At 39.0% G+C, this 17,975-nt stretch overlaps 2 long non-coding RNA genes across 5 annotated transcripts in view; one reads left to right on the top strand and one right to left on the bottom strand.

The window, feature by feature from the left end:
* Positions 1–8,404: 8,404 nt before the first annotated feature.
* LOC126248227 (uncharacterized) lies at positions 8,405–11,771 on the bottom strand. Its single transcript, XR_007545431.1, has 2 exons — positions 11,276–11,771; positions 8,405–8,809 (listed from the first exon to the last, which is right to left on the bottom strand). It is a non-coding gene; the product is annotated as an uncharacterized LOC126248227 (long non-coding RNA).
* The window catches only part of LOC126248231 (uncharacterized), a 130,219-nt gene continuing 123,838 nt past the window's right edge, over positions 11,595–17,975 (top strand). For 3 of the 4 annotated variants that reach the window (XR_007545433.1, XR_007545434.1, XR_007545435.1), the window contains exon 1: positions 11,600–12,131. This is a non-coding gene — a long non-coding RNA (uncharacterized LOC126248231). Of the gene's footprint in view, positions 12,132–14,778; positions 14,935–17,975 lie in introns of all 4 variants that reach the window. The other variant, XR_007545436.1, reaches the window with a different exon arrangement.

Raw genomic sequence — 17,975 nt, 5'->3', positions numbered from 1 at the left:
AAATGTTTTCTGACAAACGAAAGTACTTCAAATATTACGCTGTCTAGGTCATTTCTGCTAAACCAGTAGACTCTCTCTCTCTATCTCTCTCTCTCTCTCTCTCTCTCTCTCTGTCTCTCTCTCTCTTTCCTCCAAGTTTGTTTATACGACTATGTACATCATACACTTTACGTAATCATATGTCACTGACGTCGGTTCCATTGAGTCTTCGAATGTTCCATGTGTATTAGAAGTTCTAAAATTAGTCCCCACTACGGTAATAGATATGTTTTCCATTAGCGCTCATGGGATGATACTAAAAACTGTAACTTCTACGCTATCGTTACGGTGCACTATGCACGAGCTAGTGGGTTGTAAGTATAACTAGGGCCCTTGACTCAGTTCCTTCTGTTTTGTATGTTACTAGCATCATAGTATCATTTCTATTCATGATGACACTTTTACATATCAGCTTCGTTCATTTTTTCTCGTCACGTCAGGTTAATGATATACTCATACAGTAGTAAATCTCTCTCCTCTTTGGAAATCCGAGTAAATACTCCCTTCAGATTGTCCTTCAGTTAAGCGAATGTGTGGTAATTGGCTTCTTTATACGCTACAGTATACATGTAATTAAATCCGAGTATTTTTAATTTTGTTTCCGACAGAGTAGCTTTTTCCTCTCAAATTCTTCGTCAATAATTCTCTTTTTTCAACTGGAGCTGCACTGGATGTTTACTTGTCTCCAGGCTAAAGTACAGCAGCGAGCACAGTGCTGCGCTGAACAAGAAACAATTCCGGTAACGACCAGTTCAGTCAGCAACTCTAGTCCGAATCTTCGCCGACGTCTTGCGTGGCAACAAGACAGAGATACTCAGCAGGCGGCTGACCTCGTTTGCGTCAGCCTGCAGGCATGGAAGCTTCGAAGCGTATGACTTTTCCGGTTATAAGGACCAATGAAAGTAAACACAAACAACCCCCACCGTAGCCTGCGTCAAATGAGATCCAACAGCGATATCAGGAGGAGCTTTTATAAAACTACGGTTGGACCCAATCAATGCCGTGGACTGACAGTATAATACAAATATGATCAGCCTGAAGTTGGTTTTAACAGTAGAATAATAACTCCAGATAGATATGCATTTTCGTTAATAACAATACCAGCTTCTTAGAATCATGCAACTCACTCAACATGCAACGCTTATTACACCTTTTTCCTTCCCACATTTATTCTATTTATAATGGTGTACACTAGACAGTCGTTGCAATTCATTTATTTTTATTAATTCAGTGACCTAGCTGCTTATCTACGATGATTTCGATCAGTTGAAGCAAGGTTCAGTCAATTTTTGGTATCTCTTCGCATAGTCACTTTTCAGTGTAAGATAATGTAACGAAATTTCCTTAAGTCTTCGGGGCGCCTAACAAAGTCAGTTAGCGAAAGTTGTGTTGTTGACTACGTCATCCTTGGACACTAACCACGGGGATGTTATTTTAGTTGCCAATATTAAGTCATTATATGAATATAACTGCATTTATCTCCCCCTCCCATCTTTAACTACCATTTTCGTGCAACGTGAATTAAATACTCCTGCATGCTGCTTCTGTTTAAAACTGTCTACATATAACTGTAGTGATAACAGGTAACAAATATCCAAATAATTCGCAAAACCACATACACTTTGTTATTCTTATCCTTCTTCTTTCTCTGTTTCTTCTTCATCTCCCGTATTAGGCCATTTATTACCTGCTATGATCCCAGCCCTTTACAAAAAACTTTATATGGATTAACAGTCATTTCTACTCATCTATGTTATGATTATTAATAAAAAAACTTTTGGTAGACATATCATCACTTCAACTCCACGTCCGACAACATGTGCCCATTTACAGTACCACATATTTATGTTGGACTGATAAATTCCCTGTGTTCATCGGTGAGAAAAGGTTCCAATAATCTCTTATACTTTAGTACACGCAGTTTCGTGCAGTGGTTTGTCATACTCCATTTTTTCTCGTTCTTTTGATCGGAACACCGCGTCATTATATTAAACAAAGAGATGAGTCAAACTTTTCATATATCTTGTTAGAGTAGTCTGTTTACAGTCGCGCAATGATTTTTATGAAGAATGTGAAATTTAAATGACAACCGACTGGCTGCACATCTAGGACTTTAAAAGCAATTTCACCAACAACGCAGTCAGTGTCTCCTCAGTTTCGTTTTGAATTCCCGCTGTTTTTAAATCCTTGTTATGCGAATGAGTCAACTGGTTTCAAGAACGACTCATGTGCTGTGTGATCGAAAACATAGATCTACAAATTGATTCTCCATTTGAAGGACGTTACCTGTATATTATAAATTTAGTTGGAAGGACAGCTGACGTTTTGTGAATTTCTCGAGATAAAGCATGTTATCAACCAAACAGCCACCTGAAAACATCAATTTGCAGTTGATCTTGTCACCAAAGGCATGAATCCGAATGCAGATGTGAATGAACGGGATTATTCAGCACAATAATGGAACTTGCCTGGAGTTGATGATTGGAGAGGCAATATTGCGGTTACAGGTAACCTGCGAAAACCAGTTGTAGGTGTCGGCCACTGATACATCATGTATACGGATGGTTTTAACCCTCTCGGCATCAGCTAAGGCCTGAAGATAGTGCACTGAAGCACCGAAACTGGTAGTCACACAATAAATTACATCACAAGGACGGCAGTAGGTGTTTCATTTTCTTAAATAAGTGAACGGCTAAAGTCCCCGGACCTCCAGTTACAAGGATGAACACACAAACGAAAAATTATTATTATTTTATGTTTTTGTAAAGATGTTTATAACAGTCATTGAGCTTTGCTATTGATTTTCTTACTCAGTATTTGTCGACATCTTCTTGCACATCTGCAGTGTTGGCTGCCTATTTTAATACTTTACTTACGGTGTCCACTTCTCTAAGGGGGTTACAGAATGATTTCTCGGTGGAATGTCCCTGTGTTATGCCAAATAAAAAGTAAAGATTCATTCAAGCTGTTGGGTGACTTGAACGCCACCAACATTTGCTAGGCGCAATCTTGTTGCAGGTGGTATTGCTTTGTCTCCTCCGAACTGGGAACAGACTTACCCAGCCGTCTCTCCAGTGTGTTTTACAATGAAACCACATAGAAACAATACCGACACGACAGGCTATCTGTGATCCTTTTTTGTCCAGTGCTTCGTGCTCAGTAGCTTGATATCTTTTCTTCCTAAACGCTTCCAAATTCAGTATTCATTGGTGACACAACATCAAAGTACTCAGCGAACATATGAGGTCTAGAATACAGTTCTTAGGGTATATTTTCAAATGTTTTACAAATGAAGTTTCATTCACAAAACATAATTTCTCGAGAACATTTGGTATTAAGAGAAGCGATAAATACTTCAAGAGGTGATTTTTTCACTATTTTTAATTTGAAAAACCCACATAAAGACACGTCAAACTTTAAATCGTTGCAGAGATACAGCTTTGAAAGTGAAATACAAACTTTTAAAGTTGAAGTACATCTGCGATGAGCTACCTTAAATCTGAATAAGGTCAACAGAATTATGAGTCATGTCTGACTTCCGTTTCAAACTGACTATTTGCTTGGTAAAAGTATTTAACCAAATTTTGTACTGCTTATCGTATGCCGAATATATCGAAATGCTCCTTCTTTAAGGGTTTTGAAATGGATACGTTTTGTTGCCGTGTTTACACTAAATACTTGAGAGGGACGTTGTTCTTGGTACACACTTTTCTTGTTGAATGTAAAACTGAACGAAATGTAGACAAAGCAGAATCCATTCATCTTCAGCTACGGACTTCTGAAATTTCTCTACTTACCTTTTTTGTCCACCGCGACATGCACATCCCCTCAGTTTTACTCTAATCGGTAGTTAGGACGCACTTGCGGATTTGTATGGCAGGTCTTACTAGCGTTAGTTTGAAATTTGAGGTGCATATGCATATGTGAGCACATTTGATGAAAAGTACAAGGTAAATACGATTCTATCGTACAAAGCTTCAATATACCATACAAAGCTTCCGCAGCTGATTACTTGCAATTAGATGTTATGATACATCTGTTGCATTTCATAGACGATGGCAATGAAATTTGAGATCTTATTCAAGTTAGATTTTTAGGATTTGGACGCAAATATCTACTTGATAGATGATTAGTATCGGGATAACAAATGAAATTTCTGAGTAGGTCAGTAATAGAGAAATAAGTTGTGATTTATTAATATATAAGGGGCAGTCAAATGTAAAAGAGACAGATCGGAAAAAAGTAAGTAAACCTTTCATTACTGCAGAAGTAATCGCTGTAATTGTTAATATATTTAACCCCCCCACCCGTGAGACAAAACGGTCACTTCCTTCATGGAAAAAGGTTCACGATTGCCTGAAAAACCATGATTGTACCCATGTGCTCTTCATCCGAAACAAATTGAGTGCCATGAATGTCTTACTTCAAGGCTCCAAATATATGGAAATCGTATGGAGAAAGACCGGGACTGTATGGAGAATGTGTAACGGTTTTCCAGCGAAACTCCTGCGCCTTAATCGAAACAAAATTGCCAATATGTGGTCCCACCCACTGGTTGTTTCGACTGCTGCAGAAATTTCGCTGTGAATCCATTACATATTTTTATTCACAAAAACTCAGCCTGCTTATGTTAATACTCGCAAAACTCGAGAAGCAGCCAGTCAATTGACCAGAAATTTTGACACGGCGTTCCATTTTGATACACGCTGATTTTATGTAACTGTTTTAATATATATAATACATAAAGGGGATACATTGTTACAAAAAATCCCGAAAAGCTCTTGATCGATTTACTTCTAAGTTTTACACTATACACTGATGTGTATATATATATATATATATATATATATATATATATATATATATATATATATATATATTGTTACAAAAAATCCCGAAAAGCTCTTGATCGATTTACTTCTAAGTTTTACACTATACACTGATATATATATATATATATATATATATATATATATATATATATCAGTGTATAGTGTAAAACTTAGAAGTAAATCGATCAAGAGCTTTTCGGGATTTTTTGTAACAATGTATCCCCTTATTATATATTTCCTTTATATATATATATATATATATATATATATATATATATATATATATAAAGGAAATATTGTCAGCAAAAATCTCGAAACATCTTCGACATGTTTACTTAAAATTTTCCCTGATATTCTAATGAAAATTAAGACAGATAATAGGCTACATACATTTTAACATATTTATTATCTAAATATAACGTATCATGCAAAGGGGAAAGGTGTTACCAAAAATCTCAAAAAGTTCTTCTACAATTTACTTAAAATTTTTACGTTACTCATTCCAGGTGGGAAAAAAATCCGGTAGATCGTCTGTACTGAAGTTTCCAACAATTGACAACATTACGAATTGAGAAAGTCCCTTACTACGCTAATGTCCCTAAAATTTTCCTTTAAACGCGACCTGTTTTGTATTCAAAGTTTACGTAAACAGTGTGACTTTGCTTTAGAACATACTTTTCCAAATTAATGCTTGATACTGGTTTTTCCAAGTTATTTTTTGAATCGATTGTTTTATTGTCAAAGGATAGAAGACATTAAAAATTATGTAAACCTATGTAAGACCATAGTTACAGATCATTGGGCTACGACCAAACTTGCAGTTCGCAACGACAGCATATGTTCCCAGAAGGCAACACAGAATCAATATTACAGAAAAAATGTGTACCATAGACACTTAACGAAACACAATAAAAAAGAAAATTTTCTTGTGGTGGCAAAAATTTTGTCTTATCTGTGTGCGAAACAACTAGAGGTGTTAAAATAAGCTGTTCGGCGTATTAAGAATCTTTTTTACATCTTTATTATTGACTTTACCGTTCTTATTATATTTAGTCTAATAACCTGTATCCTCTTGGAAAGTCAGAAAAATACCGTTAGCCGCAATCACCATTAACAAGTTGGGTAAATAACCCTTGTAGTATCCAGATGATTCGATACAGACAACTACCTAATGACCATGGTGACAAAGCCGGTTTCTGAGTAGCCCCTTCATTCTACTTTAGATTACCTGTCAGACTCATGACAACAAAGAACTCCCTTGAACTAGAACTAGAAGAAGAAGTAAAGATTTCTGGTTGGTAGAGTGTCGTCATCAATGTTAGGCATGATTTTTTATCAGAATAGAGTTTTGTGATAATAGATTGCACTCACGCTAATTGCTTCCATAAAACACGAGAAAACTGTAAAAAAAAAGCAAGCTGCACTGAGATATGAGTGGGAGAGGCCGCCGTCAACTCAACGGACTTGGGACTGGTTGCCATGGACTTTCACACGCAGCGCCGCTTCCGTTTGTGTCGGAGCAGTAAACATTTACTCTGGCGACAGTTCCGACCTGTATCCCACCCACAGGATCTCCTTGCTATCATCTTTCTCACAGCACTACCACAATGCAGCAGGTAAAACATTTTCCGTCACAGCAATTAAAGTAGCACAAACAATTCAAGAACATTATTTCTACACAAAGAGCTGATGCACATACCACGATGCTGGTAATCTGACTGTCCCTCTGAGACAATTATCTGTCTGCATCAATTATTTTATTCTGCAGTGAATTTCCAAGTGTATCAGTATTACTGGGTTCAGTAATAATCGGTTCTGATGAACAGCACAAAAATTGGCTCACTTTTCCATGTAGTACAAGTGTTAGCAGTAAAGACTGAAACATCTACAAACATCCCAGGAATTACTTCCCACAATTTCTGGCGTTAACCTGACGAACAGTCTGTGAACCATTTCATGAGAAATACTTCATAAATCAAAAGTTACAATTTCTTTCTGAAACATTCTTGAAAAGACAGCTTTCTAACACGCTATGTGCGCCTTCATTATTAAGTAGCTAATTCATTCATATTCTTCAAACTGTTTTCAGTGCATAAGTAAAATTTTTACAACAGTTAGAGAGTTTATCAAATGCTATTAAATTTAAACGAGAAATTGGAAAGCTTTAGTCTCAGTATTAATTATCACTGTGTCTTTCTTTGTCGCATAAGTCTGTTTTGTCTTCCTTCAAACTTAAGACAGAAATGCTGTTTCATCTCAAGTTAAAGAGAAGAGTGAAGTTTAAGTCTGAGTCTGCAGCGAAGTCATGAGAATTACCTGAAATTATTGGGATATAATTTCCAGTTTTAAGAAAGAATATCTCGCGCACTGTCAGAATCAAAGATACAACTATAAATCGTGCAGATATTCGTCTACCACGAGCAGAAGTGCGAAAAACGCTTCGTTGTCAATGTCACACAAATTAATTCACAATTAAAAACGTTACATCTATCTTTTTAACATCCTTATCTTCACAACATTAGCAGCAAAACTCTGAGTAACATTCTTTCCAAAATTCTATAAATCTACTGCTACCTACAATATCGAATGAAGTGACATTGCCGGTTGGAGGAAATTTTACTCAATGGAGCACGATATTTACTTATCACACACTTATTTTATATCCATTATATCCTACCCGATAAATTCCTTCGGAAGTAATAAGATTTACCAATGAATGTCTCAACAACATCTTACTAATGCGCCAATATTCTATATTTTACGTGTCGGTCAAGAATGGGAGGCCTAGAAAATTTCATCAGTCATGACACTGTGACAGAAATAAGATTTGAACCGTCTAGGGAAGAAAGCTGTGATCTTTGTGATATGCAGCATCTAAAAACGTAGCATTATTTGGTACCAGGGAAAATGAATTTTTTCTAATGAATGTCGGATATTTGAAGTAACACTCTCCTAAGCAATAATTCTGTAAGAATATTCAAAAGGAGAGCGGGAGAAATGTTTAACGAAATGAGAAGTAATGCACAGAGAAATAATATTCACTATTCTGTTATCGACAAGTCTGACATCTGAAATACGAGTGCGAAAATAATGGGATAGAAATACAACTAGTCCTCAGGAATAGTGATAAAATTTTATGTCAGTTTGGTTACCGGTACTTCTATGCATTTTGAAATGTGTGGAATGTTATTGTTGTGGATTAGTCTTACCACTCACTATCTAACCGTTTGTTCTTTTTCCAACGTCTATCTAACATATTTACAACGTATCGTAGTCGGTGGAGTCCATCGCATTAGGTGTTTTGTTTACTTTTGAGTAAGCGTGTAGCTCACATATGCTTCTGTTTCGTAATTGAAGTGATGCATTGTTACTCATAATAACTACTTAACACAGAAAGCAGTAAATTTCATTTGTTAAACGGTACGTGGGAAATGTAAATGAAAGCGTCTTTGAGCTAAATGCATCATCTTTCTAGTGATTTTCAGACATTTTCACAGTGCGGAAAGGATTTTTTTTTACAGAAATGGAAATAGTTTATAATAGAAAATGTTTTATTACAACAACAAAAAGGCACAAACACAGCTCATAAATAAAAGTATGGTAGATGATGCAAAAATGAGATGCAATTCATCGATTTGCAGTAACAAACCGTGAATGAAACTCGCTATAAAATAAAACAGGAAATATCACTTTTTGATCATCACGTGAGAAATGTGAATGAAAGCAACTGCGAGTTAGCTGCTCTGTAAATACTAAGAGGTAAAACGATGAAGCGAAGTCTCTGTTTGCTTCTGGACTTGAAAGTCTGGTGGAGAGTGAGGTGTTCACGAGGCAGTCCTGAGGTGTCCATAGTCCGCTACGGAGTAGTCACGACGTCTTGGCGTACCTGCTACGTGCTGCAGTCGGATGCGTGCTGCAGCCCGGGTTGCGTCCAGCTCCTGCAACACACAGCAGGTGGTTGTAAGAAAACAGGTGCAGCACAACATTGCCAAAACGCTCTCCGCTCGGTCTCTGTAGCCAACAAACTACATGTTTTTGCGAGACCAGATGCAAGTTAGGGAAAGTTAGAACTAACAACGTCTTTATGTTGACCGGAACAAATATCATATATTCTATACGAAATTATTGCAACCCGGTAGTGGCAGTGGGAAAATGTTTTTTTTACTCTAATGCTTTCCTCTTACATCTTTCCAACAATGTTTTAATTACACTTATTTCAATTTTTCAGTTCTCTACATTTGTGCTGGACAAAGAGGTAAAATTCAATTTTAATTGACCCATCGGAAAGTATCAGTAATGCTAAGATCTGAAAGCTAATACAATATATCTCTCTACTCTTAGTTCTCCAATATTGACATTGATTTTACTGAATGTGCTTGCCTTCATTTTGATATAGCTTGCAGTATACTCCTGCTTTCGGATTTGATGAGTCTTGCCATATCAACACGATGCCACGCATAGCCAGAGGTCATTACATTGTAAGCAATCGAATTCGATAGCAGAATATTTGCTTTGTTTGCTGCCTAATCTAGTTCCCAGCACCGCAGAACGTACACAAATGTACCACAAAGCGGAACATACAGAATGCTGTTAACCAAAAACGAACAATCCTGGGGACGTTTTTCATTTATTTTAGGTTCCCGAAATCGTGTCGTCACATAACTATACATGATCACTAGAGAAAGCAATCAACTGATTCGAGACAGCACTCAGTTTCAATTTCTGTCACATCAGAAATTTCTGAAATGCAACGAAACTAACATAAAAACTATAAGAACTTTTAGTTCCATATAGCAGCAAATCTCGCGCAACACAAAGATTCTCACATTTATTATTTCGCTGTCTATATTGATATATTTCACTGCCAATTATTAAATCTGTTTCCATCCAGTTTGTTACGAGACAGCCAGAATTTATTTGTGCAGCGTGATATCTTTACTATATTTGGCCCGTTTATCGCAGGGAATTATGAGCAGACTCTGGCCATATTATCTCTGAGGTTGCAAAAAGAAGGAATATTTTAACAATGGAACTGATATGCTTGAAATTTAACATTTCTCACACACACAAAGGTAGCTATAAACATTAAATGCCTTGGAACCTATTCGGTTATCGTCCTTCTGGTCCAATGACCAAAATATGGATAGGTCAAGACAGAACATAGGAAGATAGCATCTTATAATTGCGAGGAAAACACCGTATCCAGTTACAAATTCAAAGAATGAATTGTTCATTTAGCTGTATCTCGTCTCGATTAAAATCCACCCTCAGTGGACGGGCTAGATTCCTTGTGCAGATTACTTATTACTTTTTGTTAAGAGAAAGAGCACCTTTTCCTTAAAATAACACAGGGCACAGATAGCCTTCTGCGCACTATATTTATTCGCCAAAGAGCACTCAATCTGCATGGTTACAATGCTTTTCTCATCATCACGTATCGCAAGAGTCACGGAGTTCTCCAGACATCATGAATGATTGTTTAACTGTATTTTTCTGTTTCATAAACAGTTATTGTTGAAGCCCTTGGCTATGTATACTCATGATACTTCCTATTTTACTCACTCTTTTACTAACAATTAAAAAATGTCGGGCTTTGTATCAGGATCAGTGAATCATCAGACAGCTAAATAATTTGTTTACGTTATTTTATAAAATACTCGTCTTTTACTGCAGAGTAAAATATGATGTGAATCTTCCGAAACGCGATATGGCAATATTACTTCGCAACAAGACAGAGATTATGTAAAAACTGTGTATCTCTTTCGAAAATAGTTAAACATCCACAAAACTAAAACTGAACTCCTTCCGAACAGGTCCCGGAAGATACAGCGGTACCGACCCATAGTCGTGTCATCCGCAGCCGATAGGCGTTATTGGATGTGAGTATGAATTTGGTTAGCATACCGTTCTCTTGGCCGCCTGACCGCTGTCAGTTTTCGTGACCGGAGCCACTACTTCCGCTCCTCAATTGGCCTCACAAGGGCTGAGTACACGCCGCTTGCCAACAGCGCTCGGCAGACACAGACGGTCCTCCATCCAAGTGCTAAACAAATCCTACAGCACTTAACTTTAGCGACATGGCGGGAAAATATGTTAGCAATGCGGCAAGCCTTTTGGACCCTCCATACATGTACTTCGTTTAATTTTAGCTATTTATTTTTCTTTCTTTGCGACGAATTTCGGAGTCGCAGTCCCATCCTCGTGCAGTCGTTACAGCCATCAGCCACGCAGACAGACTGGAATGCGGCATCACCAGTAGTTACTGCCGAATTCCAGCTTGATGGCTTGGCTGATGGCAGACATGATTGCACGAGAATGGAACTGCATCTCCGAAATTAGGGTGCGAAAAAAAGCTTTAGGATGTGTATTTAGGAAACAAATGCTCTATCAGTGCGCGCACTCACCTCAGAGAAAGTGGACGGCATTCGGACTGAGGACGTCTCCGGCGAGGCGTCGCGGCGGCGTGGCCCTGGCGGCGTCGGCGTCTGCGCGGCTGACGGTGAGCACGCGGCCGTACTTGACCAGCTTTGCGCCCTTCTGGCTGTCACTGGTTCGCCAGTAGATGCGCTGCACGGCTCCGCGGCCCGCGATGTACCTGGATGCCGACCCAATCAGCATGGTGCTGTGTGTGTGGTGCTCACTGGATGCCTCGGTGACACTGGACCGTGCGTACGGCGGCCGCCCAAAGTGGCATGGAAGTTCGACGGAGAGCTGAGCTGAGCTGTTCGTGACGACGACCCGCTGGGCCGCTGAATATATAGCGCCCCCTCCAACAGCCGGCGGAGACCCTCCGCTTGCTGGCGCGCAGACCGGTTGCCGCCAGATAGGGCCCAAAGTGCGTCATCCGCGGAGGAATCTTTGTACCCGACGCGGTTAGCCGTAGGCCGCGGGACCTCGGCGCCGAGGGGCAGCGATAAAGTAAAACGCATTTCGGTTGGAAAGGAGCTCTTGATAGGGGGGTCACGGCTATGACGTCGGTGAAAAAAAAGTGAGGAAAACATTTCTTACAATTCGGTGGAGGTTCACCTTGACACTCAGGCTTCTCGTATTGGAAGTGGACGAGCAGGATACTATCACGTGCACTCCATCGGACCACCAACACAAGCTGAGTGAATGACACAGTGGAAAATTTTTAAGCTCGTGGTGGCATTTTCCCAGCGTTGCTCTCTTAGCCAGCGGGGATTACATGTATCGCCTCATATTATGAGGCATTTTCCAAACTTTTTCTTCTGCGGCACAAATGATCATCACTGCAAAATGGTGAGTAACTTTCCCAGCTATGTACGGGGTCACAGGTATTAAAAAAATTTTACGAGCACTAAAGTAACCAATCATTGTCTTATTTTTGTCAATTTTCTTCACAATTGGAATCTGTAGCGCTAAAGATAACAATGTCAGATATCTTACACACATCAAGTGGAACCGAGGTCATTTCCTTGTCAAGCCACTCCCCTCCCGTAACTTAAGTTTATTGACGTACATCTCAGGCACCCTAATGAAACGTCAATAAGCATGTATGTACATCTCGATCATTACGATAAACTCATGTTGATCACACCTGCGCCGACGCAATCACTACCGCTGCCATTTTTCCTACATTCATGTCATTTAATCAATTCCATTATTTGTCTGTGGCCTGTATGTGAATCACACACTTCCTTTTTTTCCGCAGTTGAAAGATATTTAGCATTTCTTCCTTGATTTTCGCTTCCTTCAGTCTTCGAAATGTAGTGACTGTTTCTGATGTTTCTTTCTCCTTACGTTATATCGCTAGAGTCTCTACACTGCCACATGTGCAGAATATTTGTACAGTCCATTCCTTTATTTTAGTTGTGTTGTTTGAGCAGCTTCTACACTTACAAACTTTCGTCTGCAGTATTACTGCCATGTGATTCACCCATTGTTTCGTGTTACTTAGTGATTTTTCTTTATTATTGTCCAATTTCGCATGGCAGGATGCTGCATCTTTCTTTCCTTTTTGTTTTCGGTTTAGTGCCGGTGTATAAAATGACAGATTTCGTTAGTTCTATAGAGTTCATACGTTTACGTATTTGTGTACTAAGTACACTCAAAAATAAATCAATTGTTCTTATTACTAGCAACAATCTTAACAGCCAGACTTCCTGTCACCTTTCGTCTCCTGTCTGGAAATATAATCACAAACTGATTTCCAGACCAGTGCAATTTAAACTTCTGCCATATTTTTCAGTAAAAACCAGTTCCTTCTAAATCAGCAGTAACAAACACGATACTTAGGTTTCTTGGTTAGGTTCCACTGTCTTATGAATTTGCTTTAAAGGCATTGCTTCCAGCAACAACGTATGGTTTTTGTTTTAATCTACCAAATGCGGTAGTGTAGCCGTTTTCAAGTGGATAAGTCTATGAATACGTGTTACTTCCTATTCAAGCAACAACCAGAATTCAAAATTTTTGGTAACATTTTCGGAAGCAGCGATCTTGTAATCTACATAAAATTAGTGAATAAACAGTCTAGATCGCGAAGGTACTTTATTAAAATGACTGGTTTCGGCCTATACTTAGGTTATCTTCTGCTGATGGCGCTGATAATGGCTTAAGTATAGACCGAAACCGGTCATTTTAATAAACTATCATCGCGGTCTAGACTGCTTTTTCATTGATTTTATAAAAACCTGAATATTTAATTGCACAATGTATCACACAATATTGTGAGCACGTCAAATTACAAAATAACAGTTACCACACAGTCGGAAAACAAGTAACCTTGAGTCCTGCAAAAGTAGGCACAGTCATGTTCTCAATCGTAATGGCGCACAAACAGTTTTTTGTTTTTCTTTCACTCTCGTATGGTATACATTCAAAGTACTGTTTGTATTAAAATGGACATATAGCCTAAATTTGCTGATAGTGGTTTAAATAAATGTAAAATCACAGTCTCGGCGGAAATGATGTCTTAAAAAATCATTACACTATTTACACATTGTACTGTGACCACATGTTGAAATTATGCGCATATTGTATCAGTGGACGTAGACCCATTTTATTATGGTATTTCAGTACATTTCTTCTGTTAAACGTGTAATGGAACAAGGCTGTCAACATCGTGGTCCAGCTTTTGCGCTCTTTTTTTGTGATATAGCCAGTTCAAATTAGAGAACTGAAATGAAATGATCGTAAGGCTTTGTTGGCCGGGAGGCCCCATGCGGGGAAGTTCGGCCGCCGTATTGCAAGTCCTTTTTAGTTGACGCCACTTCGGCGACTTGCGAGTCAATGAGGATGAAATGATGATGAACACACAACACCCAGTCATCACGAGGCAGAGAAAAATCCCTGACCCCGCCGGGAATCGAACCCGGGACCCCGTGCGCAGGTAGCGAGAACGCTACCGCAAGACCACGAGCTGCGGACTATTAGAGAACTGCTACAAGTTAATTAAAGCTCAAGACACAATAATTCCAAACAGGAAGAATAAGTGATACATTTCATATTAAAATAACATTTTTACGAGCAACTGACTGCGGTCGTAAATATCTGAAGCTGTAAACAGCTGAACAACCTCATTGCTATGTCCTCAATAGGAGTCGTTGGCAGTGCTGAGGCGTGACGCTGTGGTGTTGCTCCGCGATCACGTGACTGTGGCCGCACTGGCCTTTGCACAGGACACGGATGAGATATTCACCCAAACAGTCGTGACTGGAGCAAGGCACGTGCAACGTCGAGCAGTGACACGTGACACAGATTCAGAGAAGAAATAGTTCGTTTTTCGCACTAGTGATGCTCAGAACAAGAACACAAGTAACAATTTAGACCACAAGTTTCTTCTGACGTTGCTGTTTCGGTCACCTAATGATGAAGAAAAGTTACACTAGTCAATAAAATTTAACATTTTGTCTGTGGTGTTGATGAAGACAACTAATCTCTTTTCCAGGTATGGGGAACACAAAAATGTCCATGAAGATGCAATTCAATCCCTGATTCCTTTCTCATACTGCAACTTTTCCCTCAAGAATCACCACCCTTCTCAAATCATAAAACACAACCAATAAATCATTATGCACTTTTTAAAGGATGGGAGACTGTACACGTAAGTGAGTACCTATTAGTGCGTAGTGCTTCTATACTATACTGTCAGTCAAACGATAGAGCCATTATCTACCAACTGTTTAACTTTTATTTTATGAAAGCCATTGAATAACCAGTATATTGTTAGTAACAACATTTCAAAACAGATTAGTGTATGATTACTTTTCTTTAACTGTTTTCATCACCAATAATCTAAAAGAACTTTATTTGTTGTCATTTAACATAATGCACTATTGTGAGCTGTCGTCAACAATTATGTGATCTGTTGTACATTAGCCGGCCGCGGTGGCCGAGCGGTTCTAGGTGCTGCAGTCCGGAACGGCGCTGCTGATGCGGTCACAGGTTCGAATCCTGCCTCGGGCATGGATGTGTGTCACGTCCTTAGGTGGTTTAAGTAGTTCTAAGTCTAGGGGACTGATGACCTCAGATGTTGAGTCCCACAGCACTCAGAGCCATTTGAACCACTTTTTTTTTTGTTGTACATTACCGCTTCTTAACTCCGCATGAACCACTTACGTAATCAGATGTTGACTCTGTCTACATTGTATACACATCACACCCCAAAGAAATAGCTGCTCGTAGTAACGTCTTTCAAAAGACTGTCTTGCAGACGTGAAGAATAAAAATCTGTTGTAACTCTATCACTAGTTGAGTAACGTTATCAGATACTTTCAGTTCATAAAACTAACGACTGAACTAATCTGAGTTAACACAGATTTCTTAACTCTGTTCAATCTTTGATACACTATGAAAAACCTACCTGTATGAAAAGTAATCAATAACGCATTATATTAGGATTTTGCAAAGCTCCTTCTTTGTGAGAGAAGTAATTACTGATTTGTATTAAGTGGAGTCTCTCCTGTTTTGATGTGTTTCCTTCATCCATATGGATCTGACCGGATGGAAATAAATTATCATTATGGAGTAAGAAGGTCGTTAGCCTTAATCCCCGTTAATTGCGATTATGCCTTTACTGCTTTCGGCTGCATTAACCCCATAAATTAGTCAATAGTTGAATGAAAAGCTTTTCTGAAATCGCTGTGCGTGATCCTGTTGGGAAAAGAAGGAAAATGAGAGTGTAACATCCCGTTGACTACCAGGTAATTTGAGACAGAGTACAATCTCTGAAATCCGGCTTGTTCTTTCCATAGGAAACAATCCGGTAATCATCTTGATAGATTTAGGAAAATGTAAGTTGGGATGACAGGACAGGTATTTGCATCCCACTCCTTCCAAATAAGAAATGAGCTAATTCGTCACTGGGCCACCTTGCTCTTTGGAGAGAGCCTGGACTGTGGAATGACAGTCGAAGAAGCAACAGTAGCACGGATCGTGGTCACCACTGACCATATCTCGCCGAAATGACAAACGGAGAGGGTAGGGGGAAGCGTAATTCTACTTCCCGTATGCGGTCGCAGGTTCGAATCCTGCCTCGGGCATGGATGTGTGTGATGTCCTTAGGTTAGTTAGGTTTAACTAGTTCTAAGTTCTAGGGGACTAATGACCTCAGAAGTTGAGTCCCATAGTGCTCAGAGCCACTATACCATTACTTCCGCCGGCCGAAGTGGCCGTGCGGTTAAAGGCGCTGCAGTCTGGAACCGCAAGACCGCTACGGTCGCAGGTTCGAATCCTGCCTCGGGCATGGATGTTTGTGATGTCCTTAGGTTAGTTAGGTTTAACTAGTTCTAAGTTCTAGGGGACTAATGACCTCAGAAGTTGAGTCCCATAGTGCTCAGAGCCATTTGAACCATTAATTCCCGTGTGTTAACATAATGCGTCCAAACTTCTAACTTTCCATTCATTACGTGTTGAAATTGTTAGTGACTTTTGGAATAACTGATGCTGACGTTTGTTTATACAGCACAGTAATAATTAATTTTAACCAACTCGATCTAACTTGTAATGGTGACTGGGAAAACAGGCACTGAATTACGTGCCGATCGTACAAAGGAGAGGAGAGTTGCATTAATTTTACTGTATGGTACATAGAAACACTCATACCGTTACCGCGGTAATATATATCAAACGTTGCGTCAGCATGGTATCATTGGCCATCACATTATCTTCATATTATACGTAATTAAAACTGGCTTATCACTTATTTTTTATTTCACCGAATGTTATGATGTGTTATACCGAGCCGGCCGGAGTGGCCGTGCGGTTCTAGGCGCTACAGTCTGGAAACGAGCGACCGCTACGGTCGCAGGTTCGAATCCTGCCTCGGGCATGGATGTGTGTGATGTCCTTAGGTTAGTTAGGTTTAATTAGTTCTAAGTTCTAGGCGACTGATGACCTCAGAAGTTAAGTCGCATAGTGCTCAGAGCCATTTGTTATACCGAACCGCTTTGTTGTGTGTGGTGTGTGTACTACACAGTGCGACATAGATAGGGTTTCGCAAACTGTATTCCGCGGGAAGTGAATAAGCGCTCCGCGAAAAACTGATAGTAACATGGCGATTTTTTCGACCTTTTGAAGATATTATTTTTTTAAAACTCTGTTATGATTTCTGTGTTACTAGTTATCATTTATAATTGAATTAATCACTGGGAAAAACAAGTCTTTCTCATTTTTTAAAAAATTTAGTAGCCTTCAAAATAAACAAGGTGTTTCATCAAAGTACCAAGATTGTAGATTCTCAAAGTGTCCCATCAGAGGAGATGTCCAGGAATCCTGATGTATATGGAATATTCGGGTACGGGTGGCAGTGAACGAATTTTGAATTTCGTTTCCGGTCTTTCGTTATTTTTTGATAGTGTGCGTTTGCATATATATATATATATATATATATATATATATATATATATATATATATATATAGACAACTTCAGGCTTTAAACGAACAGCATTTATTAAACAGTGCCAATAGTGAATCAATAAACCTTGGTTTGTTTATTGCAGCCATTCTGATCTTAGGTAAGCTGTAATATGTCTCAGATCAGTTCGATGTAGTTTAGTTTTTTCCTAGGGAATCGAAATATTGTGATGTGTCTCGTGTTCCCAATTTAAAAGAACTTCAAGCACCACACCTAAAACGTAGGAGAA

The sequence above is a fragment of the Schistocerca nitens genome, chromosome 1 (genome assembly GCF_023898315.1).
Source record: "Schistocerca nitens isolate TAMUIC-IGC-003100 chromosome 1, iqSchNite1.1, whole genome shotgun sequence".
Lineage (NCBI taxonomy): Eukaryota > Metazoa > Arthropoda > Insecta > Orthoptera > Acrididae > Schistocerca > Schistocerca nitens.
Note: the sequence above shows the minus strand (reverse complement) of the source record. Positions and strands in the feature narration are given on the sequence as shown.